Source organism: Ischnura elegans, chromosome 5, assembly GCF_921293095.1.
Source record: "Ischnura elegans chromosome 5, ioIscEleg1.1, whole genome shotgun sequence".
Classification (NCBI taxonomy): Eukaryota; Metazoa; Arthropoda; class Insecta; order Odonata; family Coenagrionidae; genus Ischnura; species Ischnura elegans.
The window spans coordinates 48,884,102-48,901,976 of NC_060250.1; the positions used below are offsets into that span (position 1 = coordinate 48,884,102).

General features: G+C 37.5%; 1 protein-coding gene across 1 annotated transcript in view; it reads left to right on the forward strand.

Moving 5' to 3' along the window:
- Nucleotides 1-17,875, forward strand: part of LOC124158853 (5-hydroxytryptamine receptor-like) — a 700,732-nt gene that overhangs the window by 79,458 nt on the left and 603,399 nt on the right. The gene's annotated exons all lie outside the window — the stretch shown is intronic.

Genomic DNA, 17,875 nt, shown 5'->3' on the forward strand with positions numbered 1-17,875 from the left:
CACGAAGAAGCCTCTCCTTCGTCCTTGTACTGCTCCTGCTTGCACCTTCCCCCAAATTGTGCCGTCCGTCCTCCCTGTCGCTGATTCTGCTCCTTTTTTTTGTTCGTATTCCGGCCGCTGGCGCTGTCAGTCCAGGAGCGAACATCGGATTGGTCACAATACTAAGTTCTCTCTCATAGGGATGCATGGAGTATCCAAAACTAGCATCCAGTCAACATTAAGTCACAGTTACATCAATATGCATTCAACATCCATGGCTAGCCTAATATAAAAATCAATCTTACCGATTTACCTATAACTTGATGCTTTAAATATCAGTTTACATAAAACTGCATAAACTTCATTTATGTACTTTGAATTTGCCTCTTATTAAGCTGTTAACTTAACGCTGTCAAAGATCGTTGGTGTCATATTTAAAGATGCAAAGAGCAAGGAAAATACAGTGATACAAGGAAGATAAGATACCAAAATTTTAAAATAACAAGTAGAAATGAAATCAAAACATTTAACAAAAGTCAAGAGCTTCGAATGATTCGTACCATAATTTTGTGCAGTGAAATGGTGCAATTATGGGGCATGATTTTCTATCAATACAGTTGAACAAAAAATGTATCAAAGTATCAATATTTTGTTGCTATATAAACTGCTCTTTTGTTTTTATTTCAGATATGATTTTTATGTACCATCGTTATCTCTAACGCCGTATCCGACACTGTCGTTGCGGCTTTACTTCGCGTCTCCGATAGACATTTTGAGGTGAAATCCCCTACAATGTCTTTTCCGTCAGAAAACAAACCATTTAATAGTTTTTTTTGAAATGCTCTCATATTACCTTTTAAAAAGCACGAAGGCAACGTTCCTAAGGCGGTCTTTCTATTGCCAATCGCCTTTCCAGACTTAACTTTCTTTAGGGCTGAAAATTTTGCTGTAAAATTGCTCCCTCAAAGTATTAACAGTCTTCATAAAATTTCATTCCATAAAAGCCACAATACCATCTCTCCGCGAGCCGTGGAATTCCCGTCGTCAAAACTTTATTCTTTTAAGTGGTTACCTGCCATGAAAAAAGGATGGAATTTTATATCGTTATTATAAAGAACAGAGATTTTCTTTCTATGATGCGCTGGGAGGACATTGCGTTGGTATTTTGGGGCTGCAAGTTTTTGGAAACAATTCTTGATTAAAGTTAAATTTTCTAGGGCAAAGTTTTCAAAAGTCCTCGACAGAAATTGCAATACCATTTTAGTTCTTACTTTACAACAGAAGTTCGTTTTTTCGAGACCTTTATGCTATCGTTAGTCACGCGAATTTTAATTTTTCAAATGTATATTTAGAAATATCAAATTTTTTGTAATATATTTCAAATTAATATTTTATCTGATTGTTTCAAGGACGGAGGAATCTTTCCTGGATAAAGTAACTTTATCCAGGAAAGAACATTACGTATTTTCATTTATCATTTTTATTTATTACAAATACGAATTTAATTTAACATTTCTATGATTCATTTGATAGAATTGGAAGAAATATGAAAGCCTTTGGCAAGCAAAAGCGAGCTTCGTAAGCATGACATAACCTTAGTGCCTGTGATCAGAAGCATGACAAAAACAATTACAAAATCGTCATGACGAAACTTTTATAATGTATTTTGCGCGATGGCAGGAGGACGTTTTCCTTCGAGCTCTTCTTACTCCACTATATGGTTGCATTAAATTACTTAGGCTACGGTTTTGTGACGATTTAAGACGATTGATTGAAGCAATTGTTTCTGCTCAAGGAACTTAATATCGTCTATATATATTTATATAAAAGAGGATGTCTGTCCGATATACTTCTTCATGCGGCTGCATAGATTGCAACTAAATTTAGTACATAGGTGTATTTCATCCTCCCGAACCCCTTACTGCTACTTTCGGTTACGTACTTTGCGTTGTTTTCTCATTACAGTTTATTACGACACGTAATACGACCTCGGTGGCTGGACATCCTGACGGATAGGCACACCTCTTGACACACTCGAAAAGAAAACATAAAAATCACTTATCAAGGAATCCAAGTTCCAAGTTTTTCCGCTTCTCTATGTAATATCCTTCCCGAGCAACGCGGGGTGGTCTGCTAGTTACTTATATAAAGAGAGCGTAAAAAAGTTTGCTATAGCTAGCAGTTGGCGCCGGCAAGGTTTGCTTACGTCTTTAATTGAGGATGTTGGCGACCGTCCGTTTCAGCAAAAGATCTGAAGTATGATTTATCAGTTTTATTTCTGAATGTATTCGAATTATTTGGGGGAATAACTTTTTATATGAAGTCACTACTAATTAAATATTTTTTAAACCATTGTTTCCTAAAAATGTTCAAATGCTCCATTCTTGCTATATATCCTTGATAGTCTGTGCAAAGTAATGCTTTTTTTACGGCTATGCAGTGCCCCTCTACCTATTTCATCTAACTAATAGATAAGAAAACGACTTCTATTTGTTACTGATAGAAATATACTGAATGCCTTTCCTGACACAAAGTAATTTGTGACGCGGGTAGTGAGATAAGAAGGTTTTCAACTTTTCAATGAATCAACTGGACATAATTCAAATAATACCTAGCAAGTTAACTGTTCTTTTCCTCTTTTCTTTGCATGAGATCTAATTGGGAGGTGTAGGATTGCGAAATTAAAAACAGCGATAGGGAAACTGCAAGGAAAAAATATAGTAAAATGTGTTTCGTATAGCCAGCTTATTAAGAATTATACTGAGTTGCAGGCAGTCTTTATCTCAAACTGTACAGAATTACGACAGATGTTAGTTTAACTTTTACTCTACCTAAGTGCTCAGTAAGGATGGCAAAGAAACGAATATTCAGGAAGGATTTTTCGACATGTTTTGCGGGTGCAACTCTATTTAAAGTAATCTTAGGTTATGGCAAGGATGTTACCCTGATCCCCATTCCTAATAACAAATTCAAATGAAATTTACTTGAAAACATACAACTAGCTACGCTGGCACTTGGTTTAGAAGGCCTGCAACTGCAAAATATATCAAATAGAGATAATTGTAATCATTTGCAATAAGCCCATTGTATTTTACATCTTTTATTTATGTGAGATATTCTATTTGCTAAGGCGTAGGATATCAAATTTTAAATCATCAACTGCTGGCGTAACTTATCTTAAAATTTATTATGGAGTATGAAATGAGTTTGTTGTAGAGTGTGAGATTAAATCGCCAGAGTAAGAGGTTGTTTTTATTTCAGACTGAATAATGTTTCATGGTCGGAGAACTCTATTATTTATTTTAAAGTTTTTTTGCCAAAACGTTACTTAAAATGGTAAAGAAACAAAAAGTCAGCAGGAAATGTTTATGGGCTCTATTTTGTGCAGAGTAATCCTTTGTGTGGGAAAGCATTATCCCTCAAAGCCATTCACGGTCTTACTTGAGCGAAATTGCGGAGTCGAAGCCATTGAGTGCTTGGTAATCTCGTTACGAAGAGGCCAATTTTACGTCTGAGATTTCGCCACTCTCCTTATTATATATCACTTCCCTTCTACTCAAGTCCCGCTCCTTTCTACTCGGCCAGGAAATGGCTTATGAAATTTTAATCGACTGTTTTGGGCATAAAAGCAGGCCGTTTAAAATGGTCCATATCCTCAAAAGTGTGTATCCAAAGTAGCTTCGAGGAAACGGATGGGAGAAATCTTACACTGATCCATTCTCTTGACTCTTAGCGACACGACGCCAAGTCGTTACCGAAGATGCTAAAATGGGTTATACATGGAGCCATCAATTCTTTATTGAGATATTCCTGAAGAAAATCTAGCGGATACTGTTGAGAATATTAGACTTGGAAAGCGCAGTTACTCTTCAACACCATTATTCAAAATAGCGCTGGGATTGAAAAAAGAGTATGTAACTCAGTAAAAAGTTATCACCTGAGGCTGCAGTTTCATTCGGGGAAAATTGAAACATTTACCCTATATATTTCTATGGAATTTGATCATGTGCTTCTTCAAGAAATGTAAAATTTTAAGATTAAAACCTCCGCTAAAATTGTGAGGTGAATATTCATTTTTATATGCATATAACATTTTCATCTTCATAAAATATCTTCATACTTAACACGCTCATTTAATGAATAAATTGCTAGCAATAGATTTTTATTAGTTTTGCCTGTCCCCATTGCTTCGGCATCATTAATGATTCTGTCTAACAGAGGGAGACAGTTCTCTTTTACATTCCTGAGCACTCCTTAGAGGTAGGCAACATGCACGAAGGGTAGAAAATAATGAACAATTAAAGGGACGAAATTCACTTCAAGTGGGAGCAGGTGTTGTGCTCTTGATCGAATCGTTAAAACGGAATTTGAGCTCCAATTTCTTTCAGAATAGCTAATTATTCATCTCAGCGTAGAATCAAGTCTCCTCCTTGGCGCTGAAATCTAAGGCATAGGAATGGGTTAACTTTTGCAATATAGTTGAAACATTTATTGGGGAAATAGGTTTGTTCACAGGATAAGAAGGTAGAAAGAGAAAATTAATTTAATGTTCACCTGTTAAATTCATTAACTACTATCATAATGAATGGTGATTACTGTCAAATTTGAAAGGCATTCTTAACTATATTCAAAAGATTATTTTAGACTTGAAACAACATGGATTTATGGTAGTTAGACAACTTGTATGGCATGTGAAAAATGGATATGAGCTTCGAATTCGTTGCGGCAGGGTTTAATACTGCCAAAATGAGCTGAAAATTTTTCGGATTTTTTTTCATGCATTCGCAGATGAAAAATGCAGTTACCCCCTCCAAATTAAAAGTATCGAATTTTTTTAGACATCCCAACAAGAGGGCTACTGTGAAAGAAAATAACTGTTGTGGGGATTGATTGGTGCGATGGCTTCAATATTAGTCTCTTACCATGTGAGCCTGGGTTTGAATCGCGGTGGTGGCAGAGATTTTTTGAGAGACTCCCCAATCTCTGCTTCGGTGCTTTGTGGAGGAAAATTTAAGTACATCACTACAGCTCTCAAAAGGATCGTTAAGCCCTGTGAACAATTTCTGAAGAGGAGGACAAGCGCAACATATTTCTCGACCCTTTCCTTCCCAACCCTTCTCCCTTGGCGCAAATGGCCAAGTTGTCGGTCAGCTCCTCCAAACACCATACCATGTCAAAAGCTTGAAGTAATTTTCAAAATTTCAGATCACGCAGAGTGGTCCTGGCTACTGTATACTCTTCCACGAGGCCAAAACAGCATAGATAAAAATACGCCAATATGCCAAACTTACATAGGTGGCTCCGGAGATTGAAGAAGCACTTGTGAATTGAGGTGGCGGGGCTAACCCTCTCAACCAATCGTGGAGAAGAGTACTGAAAGAAGTAGTCAATTAATGATCAGCTAGAAAAAATAGGTAGAAAAGTTCAAGCTTGTAACGTTTTTTATTTTCTCTTCAATGGTTCAAAAATATTGGTTATTACACTGTATAAACAAACTCGGGAGCAAAAACACATCCGCACGCCACAACTATTACAATCCAACTCCACTTACATAGGCATGGGCAAAAAATACCGGTATTCGGTAGTACCGAGTACTATTTTTTTTCTACTTCGGTAGTACCGGCCAGTATTTTTTTGGCGGTACTACCGGAGTATCGGTACTAGAAATACCGGTACTTCGACGGCTCTGCCATCTTATGTGTTATCAATCAACTACCTACCCAGCTACTTAAACAATTGAGTTTTGATAATATATCAAGCGAATAGGCCATTTCCAAGAAATAAAACTTCATCGCTATCACCCTTCTCACTATTAGATAATCTAGCCTTCATGTATTTTTCCGATAAATTTTCGTAAAAAAATCCAGTTAATAATTTTTTTCAGTGTATTCTTTCTGTATGTTACGCTAATTTGCCGAAATACCGGATAATTAGGGTAAGACAAGCGTTAAATCTCAACTTATTAACATATTTTATCAATTGTGAAAGTACCGGTATACCGGTATTTTTTCGCCGGTACTACCGGGAGAGTACTATTATTGCTTTTTAATACTCATCACAAAAATACCGGTACATTTTTAAGGACCGCCCATGCCTACCCTTACACTCCCTCCCGCGCCGTCAACAACAATTGCCCCACTCCACCTCTGCTGCTCATTATTGTCCGCTTCATCGTCCTTCCCCCATCAATCGTCAAACCCACATCCAATCCAAAACAACTCAAAATTAAGTGTTACAAGCTAGACGTAGCATTGCACCTCCGACCCGAAGAAGCAATAGGATCTCCGGCAAAAATGTCGTTTATCAAAGCTAAAAACGCGGTGAAAAACCGAAAGACGGAGTTAGCCGTTGAATTAGGGTGGTCCATTTTTTTAAGATGCAACTGTAGGTGAATTTTTTAGTGTATGTTCATTAGAACACAGGCTACATATGTAATTACCATGATCGCATAATATTTGACCCCCACGAATCGGGTTTGAATAATTCTTCTGTATTTAATCGAAAATTGCCTTCTTGACGGGGGAAATACTTGGATTTTTTTGGGATTCCATGGTCATTAGTCATATGGTCATCCATTATGTAGCGGTTAATAATCACAAAAAAACTTTTGGTGGCAAATTTCACCGTCCATAATGACATACTAACGTTTGATTACATTGAGAATAGTTTAAATTAACTTTAATCTCACCAAGGTTGCAGTATTCCGACAGTGGAGAAAAAATTCCAAAGGACTGAGTCACAATTAGTCTGCAACCTCTTTTATATTTCGGCTTTCCTCTTCCCAAGCGATTTATGGAATGTAATTCTCGATTATTCCGCGAACGTGTACGCTCAAAGCCTTTTCGTACAAAATCCTGATAAGTCTCATGCTCAAAGGAATGGTGTACCTTTAAGAAAATAATATCCTGAAACTCAATGACATTGGAAATCTCACCACCTAAAAGGTCGTTTCTCCTGTTAGAGACAACGTTTTGAAAATAGGAGATACAAATTATGACCATGAAACATGGTATTGACTAGTTGTGAAGCCGAAAATTTCTTACGTGATTCCATAGAGCCAAATATTGTACAATCAAGGTGAATTTTTCTGTTGCTCCTTTTCTAATTAAAATTCACCAAGATATCATCCGCTCCACAAACTTTCAAAGATAAATTTCATTTCTGACCACCTTGTCGCGAGTACGCCGCGGAAACTTGTATCATTCTGAGCACTCACTGAGAGGCGAGCATTTATAGTTTGAATGGAGGAGATTCTATATTAGTTCCGACTCTTCACACCCTCTACGGCGCCCTCTACGTTGTGCTACTTCGTTCATCCGCTTCTCCCCTTTGTCATCCTTTCTCCCCTTTCTTTTTCCACTTGTAAATCTTCAACGCCAACGTTTTTCATCCCCGAAATTGAAACTTCCGCCCTTCCACCCTTTTTGTGCGTCTCAACATGTGCGCCATGTCTCATCCAACCCTCTCGCCTGCTCACACACGAAACAAATGATCCTCCCGCCTCACTCTCACACTATATTCTTTCTCACCTGCTCCCCTTCCTCCTCCGGCATCAAATTCAGCACTTTATGGGGCACAGAATGCGTGCGGTTGGCATCTTAGCACCCCTGTCACTCCCTCGGGTACTCTCTCCAGTCAAATTTTCAATAAACAACGAAGATCAGTGTGCATGCCTCTTTTCCCCTGTCTATCTTCTTCATGACGTCCTTTTTTACGTATTCGTCTCGAATATTTTATCTCTTATTTTTCCATCGGGCAGGGTGGAATGAATCCTTGAAGTGTCTTACTGAAAATGGTGAAAAATATCTTCTCCTATGTTTCTCCACAGCGTTAAGATTAATGATAGAAAGACTCAAGTTGTGCGGTTTAGTTAATCATTATAACAAAGAACCAACCCTTTTTTAACTACTCCTGCTACTACCAACATTTCTTTTACGACCATAATCCTACTCATTGCACAACATTGAACCTAGATTCATAAAAAACAATGATTCTTTATCAGCCACTTACAGAACTCATTATTGATGCATGGATACATCACTAAATAGAAAATGGCATCTTACTCTAAAACGGTTAAGTATGGCATTGCAGAATATGAATCTTAAGAGAAAAACCGACAACCTCACCGAAAATGAAGGTGTGCAGGAAATGTATACTTCATTTACTTACAAGTATCGCATACGAGGTGTACAGCATGTGGTTTACAGCTGTAAGCCAAAGGTACTTTAAGCAAGGGTGCAGTAACTGTGCTTAAAGCGTATACTTGTCCATTTTAAGACGTTCCGTGCTCATGACGTAACGTCTGCGTCATGACAGTCGCTGCCGAGTGACTGATGACGTAAGGGATACGTCATGATTCCCTTTTGCGTTATATTCCGCCCCGAGCGCCAGCCACCGGTGTTAGGGTATGGGGGAGGGCCGGTTACCAGGGTTAGCCTGTTTACCGTGCGGAAAGCTCCGAAATTTTTTTTCCGATTTTTTCTGTATTTTTCTATTTACCCCGTTTTGCTCCACAAGGACGCCTTTGCATATGGGTTTTTACAACCTATTTCATCATTACTTTCATTTTATAATGCGGAAAACAGTAATATCTTCCCTCAGTTGTTCTTATACCTCTTTTGCAAAAAAGACCATTGCAAATGTTCAAAGCGAAATTAAAAAAAGATACTTTTTCAGTTGACGAGGAGAAGTAATATTCTTTATTACAAGGTATTTTAACTTTCTTTGTGATTTTCACACAATGTTTAACGTGTATTTATTTGATTGGTTTTACGAGAAGAAACAGAAGTATTTTTACTTTGTTTTTATTTATATTTTTACTGGTAATTGACACAAATGTGGTTGATTGATTGGCTGCTTGCCTAATTTCGGACAGACTCGAGGAATGCGCGGTTCAATTCCTACGATAAATAATAAATACTTTCTTTCTGATACCTTTAAAGATTCCGAGTAAATTTCATTTTCTATGATTTCATCATGACAATATTTGTTTTTATCGCAATGTTTATTTGCTGCTACACTTGAAATAATAACCCTATTTGCATAAATTTGACAATAAATCTAGTGAAGTCTTTGTTCCACATTGCAATTTATTTTTTACTATTTAAATTTTATGCGCAATAGCTAAATTTCCCTATCCTTACGTTCACTTACGTTTGTATTAGAGACTCATTACTTGATTTTTTTCCCATTATAATCGAAACCCTTACGAGTATTTTATGCCAAAGATGCCAAAGAGAGCATCCTCCCCTCACCGCAGTCACATTCCGCCGAGCTCAGACAAACTGACCCGGATCGAGGATGTATACATCCGAGGACATATACAGAGAAAAGCGCGTCCTGAAGCTAGAATTACCAGATGCAAATATTAAACTATAGAAGAATTTCACCACTCTTTGGCCTTATTTTTCATACAGGAATTATCTAAATTCTATCTTAGTATGCCAGATTATTTGAAATCTCATCCTTTATATTACTTGCACTGCTTCAGGAGACAGAAGTCGCATGATAGATTCATCCATTTATTTCAGCGAGAACCCATCTAGATTCTCTCTGACTCTAATACCCTTCTGGTGGACGGATAATTCAAAATTAGGCCCCTTAGAGACGCATCCAATGAAGCAATGGACAAAGTAGTGACCCCCTCATGTGACTTGAGTTTGGAAGTCTATGGTTCCATGGAGAGCTAGACTGAGATTTAGTTAATATAAGAGGGGAAAGCGTCAAAGGTATGCAATGAAGATGCATACGTAGACGGAAGCAAAGGGTTTGGCGCTGCAGGTCTTCGAATACCAAAGGTCTTCCAACTCAGAAGTGTCTGGAAAAGGGCATTCGGAGAAGACGGTAAAAAATTGACGGAGAATTAATTTAATTGCGGTCAGTCCTTTTGTATGGACAACTTTTATAAATGTGTAGCCACTTCTAGATTCCATCCGAATGGGAAAACTTACGTGACGGGGACACTGCAGCGAGCCAAGAAAGGTATTCCTCCTGTTGTGCTTTCCCAAGAATCAAAGAAAGGTAAAGTGGTGGAGGCCTTTTCTGAAGATGAAATCTGTATCCTAAGTTGTAAGGATAAGAGGGAAGTGCGGATGGTCAGCGCTGAATATCAGTGCAAAAAATGATTAAATCCACGAAAAGACGAGGGTGAACGCCAAGAAAGCCACGTGCGGGGGTTGAATACAACAATTAAATGAGTGGCATCAATCATTGGGATCAAATGATGTCTTAATTTCCCGTTGAAATCCATCAAAAGGCACAAAACATTTAGAATCCACCCACTGAATTTTTCATCGACTTTCTATTTCAAATTTTTGAATCTCTCATGACAATATCTATACCTTCGACCCCTTTGAGGAGACATTCTAGCCCGCCTCAATTAACACTAAGGGCTTATCAGGACATTTCCCCGATTATATGACAAACACGAAAGACAGAAAAGACGAAAACAGATAAAGTGGTGGGAGTTCTTAATGACTTCAATTTTTTATGATGTGCTACAAACGTTTACGCCGGCATTGACTCTATTGAAATATTAAGTTTCGCTGAATCACTCATCAATAAATCACTCATCCTCCAACTCTGAAAAAAAGCCAAAACTGCATTGCTCCTTTTTCCCGACTTTTTAAAACTTGAGAAATCTAATTCCTGAAACACTTGGGAGTGTGACGTCGAATCTTGTCTATCTTTTCTGGTGTCTACGATTTGAAAATTTCAACCAAATATATTAACAAATGAGTTCATATATGAGACCATAGCTCATATGCACAAGGGCTCACTATGAATGCGTCTTAGCATAATTTTAATTTGTTTATTATCATTATGTAATCTCCTACATTAATTTTGACGATTTTAACTGTACTGTTTTTGCGATAATAAATGATTGTGTACATTTGCATGATAATTTTGTAGTTCTTTTTTATTGAAGATATTTATCGGTAAAGCAAATGTATTATAATCACATGAACTTAAAATGTTTAGTAAATGTTTAATTTAAAACGATAGATACAAATGGTAAAATAGAAAATAAAGACCTATTGAATAGTCCTTCTCAGCTTCGTTCTGTGTCTCGAGACAATTCCTCTTCCTAATTGAATCCGGCCACCTTCTTATCTTCAGGCAATCAATGAAGACGGCCATGAAATAAAGGCGCAGTAAAATATTCGGCAGATGATTTGATCTCGTTATCTCCTTAAATGTCAATTTCTCAGCCAGTCAATAAAAGAACACGGAAATCAAGTTCCAAGAAAATTAATTTTGACGATGGAACTGTCTATTAAAATGATAGCTTCTTGGTTCGGTTTTAAATTGAATAAACTGCCGTAACATTTCCGCCTCCATGGAATTAATGATCTCAATCATCATTAACGTGAAATCGGTCGTAATCAGACCTCAATTATTTCAGTGGTAGAAAAGTTATTTTCATAGCAACCTCCTCACTTGCCGATAGTAATCGCTACAGGATGCCCAGTTCCACCAATTTTATTTTTGGCGGAGTGAACCGAAGTAGCATTGGTTCTTTGATTGACTTTTGTATTGATTTCTTGACGTAAATAACACAATTAATGCTTATTCTTTAAGTATTTCCTTCAAGTGGTTCCAGCCTTTTCCACCATTTTTTGGGCGGAGCAAATCGAAGTAGCATTGGTTCTTTGATTCACTTTTGAATTGAATTCTTGACTTAATTAACTCGGTTTATGTTAATTCTTTTTTTAGTAGGATTCATGTGTAGCGTATTGATGGAAAGGCTAGCTCGCCACTACTCTCCGGAGTTTTTCTAGCTTAATGGGGTCGTTCGCTCGGAATACAAAATCGCAATTCATGAATTAATTAACACAAGAATGGCAATAAATCCCCGTTCTCATTTACGCAAACTCTCCTACGTCGTTGCTCAGCTAAAGGTAGAAACCGGAAGGCGGAGTGAATCAAGTTGTATTGTCATTCATAGAGGTATTGTTTCATCACGGTTTGCACAAATATTGTGACCATTCTTGTTCCACAGTCCATACTGACTGACACTTTCTACCTACCATTATTATTACTAAAGTATTCCACCGATTAAAGTAGGTTTCCATGGAGTAATTAAAAAGCATTGTGGCAGCCTCTCCTTCCTTCATGTCTTTCCCTCTTCAATTCACCATGAGACCTTCAAACTCTTCCGTGAGCTTACCTTTTCCGTCTGCTTCTATCGTCTTTCTATCGTAAAATCCACTTCGTTTCTCCTTCCACTGAGTAGACTTCTATCTAGTATTTACGCCCCTAGTTCTCCCTTCATGCTATCTAAAAATCCTTTCTGATTCCCTCGTTTACCCAACATTCTACCCTCTAATATCGTTTTCAACATCCCCCCCCGCTAAGTACTCGCTCAATTAATACCTTCTGTATCCTACGTATCTCATCTTCTAGAAGCCTCTCCTCACCCACCGTGTTCAGCACCTTTTCTACCGATTAAGGTAAGTTTGCAAAGAGTATTTGATACGTAATCTTGCAGTCGCCCCTCTCTTCTTGGAATTCCCTCTTCAATTTATAATAAGGCCTACTTCCTTTCATTCTATCTAAAATTCCTAATCTCCTCCTTACTCTCCCTCGGTTATCCAACATTCTACCCTCAAACATCGGTTTCAACATATTCATTCTTTTCCAGACTCACAACTCGAGCGCCTCTAGCCCTCCTTCCTAAGTCTCCACGTTTTCGCACCGTAAAGCACTAATATATCTCGAAAACTAAGACCGATCGGACGTTTGAGGAAACACACTCACGTCTCACATTTTCATTGTCTATCACACAGCAAACTAGTAGTTACACTTGGTACCTACTTCCTCCAATCAGGGCCCACCAATGCTGCTACTCGAGGAATCAAATCGCTTAGTGCGGCTTGGCATTGATTTTCTACGATGGCACACAATTGTGGCCATCCAAACTCTTCCGTGAGCTTACCTTTCCCGTCTGCTTTCATCGTCTTTCTCTCATAAAATCCACTCCGTTTCTCCCTCCACTGATTTTACTACTGACTTCTATCTAGAATTTACCAAAGCCTTTCACTTCTTATCCATTCAGAAGTCTCCATATACATATTATACATACACATACTACCCCACAAGAAGCGTTAGTTGATGTGAGACGGGGGATGTTAGTGAAATAGCTGTTAACAATGTGGAAGAAAAGGTATCACATAGCTGTAGATTCCAGACTGAACTGCGTGAAACCTTTACATTTTGGAAAATAAAAGAATAAACATCATCAAGTTTACTAATATATTTGAAAAAGCACGAACTGTGTTTCATAATAAAGTTACATCGTCATGTTCATTCTCTCATTTTCCACAAATTTATTAAACATAGTTGGAGTTATTTCCATTTGGCACCAGTAAAAGCCCTGGGCATTGGAAGACGTAAGCTTCAACGATGGCATTACGTGTTGTGTGGTATTGCGAGGAGTGCGGTGGAAGGAGCCTCCAAGAAATTTCATATCGGTGGATGATGGAGGGATTTATCCGATTGGTTGGAAGGAGGGGAATAAAAGGAATTCCTCGCAAGGATTGAGAATTCATGGGGAATTAAGAATTCACGGTAAAGAAGACCCCCATTACAGTCCTTCGGCCTTATTAACCTCATTAGCAGTGGCGCGAGGACATTGGGAGGGAGCAGATGTGGGTGAAGGAGAGAGTGCGGCATAATTATGGAGGAATGCGGCCCGCACGCGTCGCCTTGACACCCACATCTGCATTCTAACCTATAAGTCACCTCAATTGGCGCGTGGCGGGGATTGTTGGGACACTGGCCATTGACTCATAAGGGAATAAAATTCTCGTGATAATGATCTGACTACTGATTTCCATTTAGAATTTATGAAAGTCCTTTAATTTTTTTAATCTAATCGAAAGTCTCCATATAAATATGCATACTAACGTACACGCTGACTCAGTTAAAACAAATAGAAATTATTTCGACTGCTAATAACCTGAAATTGTGAATGAGGAGTCCTGAAATCTCGCCATGCGGACCATCTATCAAGTTTCTTATTATTTTTACACAAACAAATGAAGTATGATGAATATCAACCACGATATTTATGGTTTTTTGATATGAAGATGTCAGCAATATATTACAAAATTCCTTAAAACTTACTCGCAATGGCTACAAGCAAATTGTGGCAGGAGCAGGGTATGTGGTTTCCTTCATTTTTCAAGCATACCTTTCACATCTGTAACCTCTGCATGGTATAAAACATTAAATTAAGAGCTTCAACTAAGTAGAATAGACTAAATTAGTTGTTTTGCTGAAGAAAATATATGTAAATCTGTGCGGCAGTTTTTACCAACTGATTACCTTTAACTGTCGCTACTATTCGTTCACATCTAATCGTAAAAATTTAACTGCTATTGAAAAATAACTGGATTTTTAAATTATTTTAAAAAAGGACTAACTTATTTCTTCTGATTCAGTTTACAAACCTCAAATAGGGGTTATATCATTGATTATATAGGCAACTCAATTGGAGGCTTATTTGCCTAGCACTACGAATACTATACTCGCAGTCTCTGGTGCGCAGTATCTCAGACTGGCCTGTGCGGAGACGAAAATTCCCAGGAGTTTGTTATTATCACTAAGTAAAGTAGCAAGTATTATATTAATAACCCTTACTAGTCAAATTGATCGGAAAGATAGTTCAATTTTGGGCCCATGCCCTACTTTCAATGTCTCTTGACAGCGATTTAATCCATTATAACCCAATGTTACATCTAAGTAACATAAAAAATTCATAAATTTTCAGCTGCATTCAAGAAAGGTTTTAACTAAGAATTATTTTGCGATGTAAAGTTTAATGGTAAAATAGGTAGCTGCCATAATAATCGAATGGATGAGAAGCCAAGGGTTACAAGTGATTTCTTTTTTCCTATCATATTTAGGTACAGAAATTTGGTATAGTAAAACAAACGAGATTAATTAGATATTTATTTGGTAGTGCACTATTTTCCACTCGATGTCAGCACAGAACAGAGACTAACTCGTAACCCTTGGCAACCATGTTTCGTTGTATTTCTTCTAACAATTAACCTAGCTTAACTCTGTTGAAAAAAAATAACTTGTACCCCTTGGCTTCTCACCTCCTCAATTATGACAGGGTAGAAAATTTTCACATAGTTTGAATGAGAAGTCTTGAAATTTAATTCATCCCAGAGGTAGCACTGGGTTGGAAAGGGCTAAGAACCCGACGTCATTTTTACTATGATTCAAAGTTAATTTAAACATTAGGTTAAACCTTTATTTTGATTAGTTATATTGAAACAAAAATCTGTTTCGAACGGAAAAGTTATACAGAAATTGTTAAGTTATGTTACATTCAATATTTATATTCTAATAATATTATTCACGCCGTGATATTATATGTATTATATTGTGACCACTTTAATTCCTCATAAAAACACCTCAAAGAGTTAACTTTTCCTTTTTTTCCCCACGTTTAATGTTTAAATATGTTACAGAATTCCATATCTGGAACTTATTTTACTATTTATTTGCATTTACCAAAATTACTAATCTGACAAAGAAACATTATTTCCCACCGTCTTACGCGTGCTAGTACTGCCTATTAACTGCATCGTTTGAGTGGATAGATAACTGACTTAGGCTGTACCGGGGATAAAAAATTAATATCTTACAGACGAGTCTAAAAGAGTTATTCACAAATGATGGTTATGCTCAAAATATTTATAAAGAACAGTTAGCTGTTTATAAAAGTCTAAGTTGCTCATTAGAGGAGCATATAAAAACTTTTCTGGCGCTAAATACGCGAATGACATCAGACGCTGAGCTGATAAATATAAATTCTGGCTTATACGTACTACAAGTGGGCAGCAGATATTTTCCTGCACAAGGATAACCAATGTTAGGCCCGGGTCAGAATTTCTTTGAAATTACTTTAACATGCTACACAAACCATATGATACCAAACTAAGCTTTCATAAACTCTAAACGCCCGATAAACAGTAATCACTACCTGATTGGCCCTGACTGTTCGCCGGGAACAGGTATTTTGTACTGTTCTTATTAATGAATGGGTTCAAAGTGAACGAATGGTTCGTCAAAATGAACTGTTTAACCCACCTCTACCGACCATGCCTCCGAGGTGAGGCTAGGTACGGATGGGAAAAGATGTCATTATCCCTTCAACGCGGTGAAACACCAGCGAAACTGAATGAACTGTTCTTTTATAAATGGCAGATCGTCCTATAAATGGAACAATTCAGAGGTACCTCTTCAGATTTCTCCCCAGTGACTGACAGTCTTCCTGTTTTCCATCGCACGCCTGTTCCCCTCTCGACCGGCTTCTTCCGGAGCTTCGAGGAAAATCATCGTTTTCGGCGCGGAACGCGGAGTATTCCACAATATTAATAAAAAGAAGCGCGGGCGGGTTCCTCTCCCGATCCCAAAAAACTATATTCCATGCCTCACCCCCTTAGATTCGCCCGCCCCTCCCACTCTCAACACCCCACCCCACCCAAAGAACAATTCCAACCCACGGCGTCGTCACCCGCCTGCATATTTCGACCGTAAATTATGCTGATCCACCCAATAAGTCAAATTTGAATATCCTCCCCGCATACACCACGCCGCCTTTTTGTCGTTAAAACTAAACGATGCGCGACTTTGTCCGTATTTTTTTAATGCGCCAATACCTTATGAGAAGAAGATTTAACAGCTCTATTATCATGGAAAACTATTTCCTAAAGCTTTGCTTTAAATTGCTATTCTCCATTTACCCATAAAATTGTTTTTTGTACTGGTAGGACACAAAATAAAATACCATTTCGTAATTCGTGTGCAATTCTAGAGGAAAACGTAATAATCAAACATATGTATAATTTTCATGCGTCTTTGGACGTGTTTCATGAAATATCACGTACTCACATTTTAGGAGATGGTGATCTTAGATATTAAAGAAAAAATTCTGCTAGATATCAGATGAAACAGTGTTCAAATTTAAAAGAATTTTACGATAATATGTATATGCAGGTAGGGGAAAGTGGGGCAAAACCGACCGGTTAACCTTTTTTTTTACTCAAAACTTGACTTCCTTGTGTTAATATTCTTTCAAATGTAGTATATAGTAACATTAAAAAATATAAGGTGTAGAATATTAATGTAAATTCATTTTATGATAGTGATTACATATATGTATGATTGTTTTTCAAACATTGACAAAATGACGATTTTGCCTCATAGGTGGGGCAAAACAGACATCCATTGAATTTGCATTTAAAAAACCTTCATTGTACAATTTTAGAAGATTTATTTTTCAAACACACTTTTAACATGTGTGCGATATTTCTCATAATGAAATAGTAAATTAACAATATGTGAGGTTGGATATAAACTTTTGTACAAAAATCACAAATGAAATTGTCATCTTCTTCTTCACAATTTGAACACGCCTCGTGAGCCCACCCTTTGCTGTTCAAACATTGTATTCAACCCTCATTATTCTTGGAACTGGAATACAACTCATTGCAAAATATGTAACCCTTCGTCACAATCATCCTTATCTACAGCATCCAACCTCTGTCGGTCCTGCCCCACTCTCCAGTGACGGTTTTGCCACTCGGCACACACCATATGAAATATGGCAATACAAGCGTATCCATAATCAACTACTCGACTACACGTGCTTAAACTACAACTAAAAATCCTAAATTATATCATATCAACTTTCCATGATAAATCAGATTGGCATAATAGTCATCAGATCCAAAACAAACGCAATAAAAAATCCTAAAGGAAACTGATTAGAACTTGAAAATTTCACAGAAACTAAACGGCAGCCACTACGCAAACGAAAACAAGCTCAATCTGCCGGTGATGGTGGCCACTTCAACTAGTTTGTAATTTTGCCGCT